Source organism: Lipotes vexillifer, unplaced genomic scaffold (genome assembly GCF_000442215.2).
Source record: "Lipotes vexillifer unplaced genomic scaffold, Lipotes_vexillifer_v1.1 scaffold496, whole genome shotgun sequence".
Classification (NCBI taxonomy): domain Eukaryota; kingdom Metazoa; phylum Chordata; class Mammalia; order Artiodactyla; family Lipotidae; genus Lipotes; species Lipotes vexillifer.
In genome coordinates, this window is record NW_006786690.1 from 8,060,215 (window position 1) to 8,064,355 (window position 4,141).

The 4,141-nt window shown below is 50.9% G+C and overlaps 1 protein-coding gene across 2 annotated transcripts in view; it reads right to left on the reverse strand.

Annotated features, from left to right (window-relative positions):
- PAX7 (paired box 7) overlaps nt 1–4,141 on the reverse strand; it is a 102,038-nt gene that overhangs the window by 90,960 nt on the left and 6,937 nt on the right. The gene's annotated exons all lie outside the window — the stretch shown is intronic.

The following is a 4,141-nucleotide window of genomic DNA, read 5'->3' on the forward strand; positions in this document are numbered from 1 at the left end:
GTTTGTGTAGATTATTTATATAAAATGTAGTGTGTGACAACTATCATTTTCAGAAAGACATTCTTTAAAAAAAAAAAAAAGCCCAAATAATCACCATACTGCTTTAAGGCTACTGTTATATGTGCTTTTAAATCCTTCCATGTAAATTCCACTGAAAAATTTGGAGAGCTGTGACAGGGGAGGGGGCCGCGGGGGTAGGAGGGGGGAGGTTAATCCGGGTTTAACGCTGCGATGCCGTCTTAGGACCAGGGTTAGCCTGATTGCGTTATCTCTTCCCAACATTTGAGACGCCCATATTTCACCCAGCCAAATAGCTCGGAGAGCAGCGCAGATGGCTGCCGTGGTCGCGCCTCAGGAAAATGTGTTATTAATATCTAAATAACTTCCCAATACTGTCTGGTAAATCTCCCCTCCACCATTCCAAATGATGAATTCGTTTGAAGTCTTCCTCCAGCCTCATCTTTTCAATGTCCCTCTCTCTTCTCTCTTCTTAGCCAGGCTTATTTCAAACTGGTAAATATCTAATTCCTTTAACGGCTGTGCCGTGCACACGAGTCTTTTAGACGCCTGGAAACAGCCGGTGTGTGGCGGTGCGTGCCCGGAGGTGAACAGAAAACCCGCATGCCCTCGCAGCGGGGGACCCCACCCTGTTTAGAAATGCGTTTGGGAGACTGGGGCTGCGCGGGAACCTCAATCTGGGAGCTGAGCCCTTCCTTTGCGCGCCCCGGACACCCTCTCCTGGTCCCCCGCGCAGTCCCAAAGGCATCCCCTCTCCCTAACGCGCAGCTCTTCCGCCGCTCCGGTCTCCGAGACCCCACCCGCAGCCCTCCGAAGGCGTCCCTCTCTCTGGGGCGGATAATTACCCTCCGCTCGCCTGTTCTCCCTTGTTTAAAGTTTGTTTTCTAAATGTCTTCTATTAGATTATGTTTGTTCATTCCCCCTCCAACCTTATCTCCTTCTGTCTCTTCTCTCCTTGCCCGTCACACTCGATTTAGGCACGAGTTTATCTGGCAAACAGTTTGCCGACTTTGTTTATTTACCGCGGGTTCTGGGGCTGCGAGCGCGCGCGCGCCAGTGTTCGCCTTTGTAACATAGTTATCTCATTGTTGTTCTTCGTTAGTCCCAGCTCCCTCCACCCTCTCTCTCTTCTTCGGTTGGGGGGGGATGGAGGAAAGAAAGGGGGGGTCTTGTCAGCCCAGTGTGGGTTCGCCCCCTCGCCCGGAGCCCCCTCCCCCGGGATATCTGCCTCAGACCCCCGCACCCCTCCTCTCCGCTCACCCCATCCCCCCACCCCCCCGGCGCGGCGGAGCCCTCACCCCCCTCCCTCTCCCCCTCTGGTCTCACTGAATATCCACCGCCGAGCTCTGCCTAAAGCCGGGGAATTGCCTGACACCCTCCCATCTTCCTCCGAGCCCCCATTATGCGAAGCTGATCCCACTCTGAACAGCCTCAAATCCCGCCTGGACTCTGTTTGATTAGATTGCCAACCCGGGGTAATCCTTTGATTTGGTGGAGTGTCAATTACCTTTCTGTAAACACACATTTACAGAGGAGGGAACTTGTTGGTATAAATCAATGCAGATCGTTTCTTGATAAATGGACTATCTTCGACCCCTCCCTCGCTGCCTCTTCCAAGGCCCCTCTCCCTGGAGGCCCCTCCCCTCCCTTCTCCCGTTCTCGCCCAGCCAGTAAACAATGCCCCTTCCAGGTGTGAAGCCGAAAAAACGGTGTGGGCTGAGGGGAGCCGTGCCCCCCTTCCCCTATTCATTCGCTCCCCCGGAGCCTAATTAAATTTGGCAGGTCCTTGTACACACAATCAAAACAGCTTCCTCCAGTGTAGCAAACGACCGAAAACCGCATTAGCAGCTATCGCAGCTCTGCCAAATTAAATTGTTTCCCACCTCCTTTTACAAGTGTCTAAAACCGACACTTCGGGCTCTCCCCTCCTTTCCGTTCCTTCTCCGTCATTTCTCACTCCACACCTGTAAGTTTGCTGCTTTAAAAACAAATTAAGGAAAAATGCAAAGAAATACAAATCTGCCTTTCACGCACGCACACCCTTGGCCTCCACCTCAGATGGTCTTTCAGAGCGGGAAGTCAGCATATTCCCGGATGGACTTTGACGTCGCCACTCCACCCCTCCCGAAAATGCACACTCTTCTTTTTAATCTTGTGAATTTCCACCTTATTTCACATTAATTGTGACCTGGCTGGGCTTCTACCCTAGAGACCAACGTGGTCTGATCTGGTCAGTTTCAGCCTAAACTTGAGCCTTGTCAGATGCCAGAGGCATTGGTGCTCTACTCTTTATTACTGTTGTTACTGCTTTTCTAAATGATTGCTTATTTCTTCACACTCAGTCCCTCCGCTCCCACGGAGGAATGGTTTGACTCTTTGCAAGCCCCTATCAAATTTCCCACAAGAGTCTCCCTGGACTCAGGTTGGGAAGATCTTTTTCTTTCCCCGTCCCTCCTCAAATCCTTTACCAGTCGAGTCCCTGCCTGTCTCTCCCCTGATCCTCGGAGAAGGGGTGAGGAGGAGAGAGTCCAAGTGGATGAGGGCAAGGAACCTTTCCAGGTGTGCAGAGCATGGCCGGAGCCCCTATCCAAAGCGGTCTGAGAATTCTCACAACCAACAATCCTAATAACTCAGTCTTAACAAGGATAAGAGCAAAAAAATATATATATATATATGAACAGCCTCATGAATATCAGCCCAAGGGGAGCAGGAGTGAGCTGTTCAGAGATGAAAGTGCACAGAAATAAAAGCTCAATTTAATCTGCTTTAAAACCCTTCAACTTAACGTTTGTGCTTCAAACTCTGAGAGTGAGGACTGATTGCGGATAAATAGTTTCTTACCATGCCTGGAAGCTATTACACCCCTCTCCAACACAGTTTCCTATTCAGCAGTCCCAGTTTTCATTACCAGCTCTAATAAGTCTTAACATTATTAAATGCCAAGCGGACGATAGGAAAAAACGGACTCAGGGAGGGATCTCTCTTTAGCGCTTAAAGAGGAGAGCTCTTAAACCCCTTCTTCGGCGGCTCCCCGCCTTGAGAGAGGCAACCCCCGGAGAAGGCATTTGTCAAGAGCAAGAAGCCAAAACAAAGTTTGTGGGTGTGCACCCCTCCCCCCGCTCTGCCCAAGGGTATCTCTGCCTCTCCCCATCTGGCCCACTCGGGTGGAGGTTGGGAGGTCTTTTCACCTTTAACTTGGCCATGAAACTGACATCCAGGGCCTGGGAGAGAGATGAGAGTTTCCAACTGGGTGGTTCACCGGGATGCCAGCCACTGGCCAAGGTACTCAAATGCGGAGCTGATACCATTTGTCCACAGATGGAAAGACAACCCTCTCTCATCCCCCCTGTCATACTGCCCATCACACCCATCTACAATCATACTGCATATCCACACAGAATCCACGGCTTCGATCCAAAGGCCCGTGGGCAAACTGCCACACCGAGAGACATGCGCTTACACCGCCATCCAGCTCCCAATCACAGGGCCCAACATGCCCACTGTCACTCAAAAACCACGGGGCTTTCTGGACATCAGGCCCACCGTTTTCATTTCATTTCTGCAACTTCTCTCCAGACTCAGCGCCAGTACTTTCAGCCTTCCCATCTGGAACCACCAGCCTCCTCCTTAAACCCTTGGAGACTTGGAAGTTCCTGGTTCTACTGCAGGGAAAACCTCTATCCAGCGAAGTTGCCTTTCTGCTGGTTTTATAAGCCCAGGTCAGCACCGGAAACCCCTGGACTCCTTTGAGCCAAAGGGATTTCCAGACCGAACTTGCTACCCTTTTCCTTCCCATCCCTTTCCTTCCCTTCCCTTCCCTTCCCTTCTTCCTCAGAAGAAATTTATCTATTGTGCTTCCTTACAGACTGAATTGGAAGCACATTGGGGTATCCCTGCCACACACACACACACACACACACACAAACACACACAGTGTCTCCAAATAAAACCAAACTTCCTTCACTTCTCCTGGGGTACCTCTCAGAAGCTGTGATTGCTGCGCTGTATTTCGCAAGGAAAGATTATTCAAGTTCTCTCCCCCCACCTAAGAAAAAGAAGTCCAACTAAGTCCCTTTCCAATCTGAACTGAAATGAGGAGTGGGTCTCCTACCCCCCCCCCCCC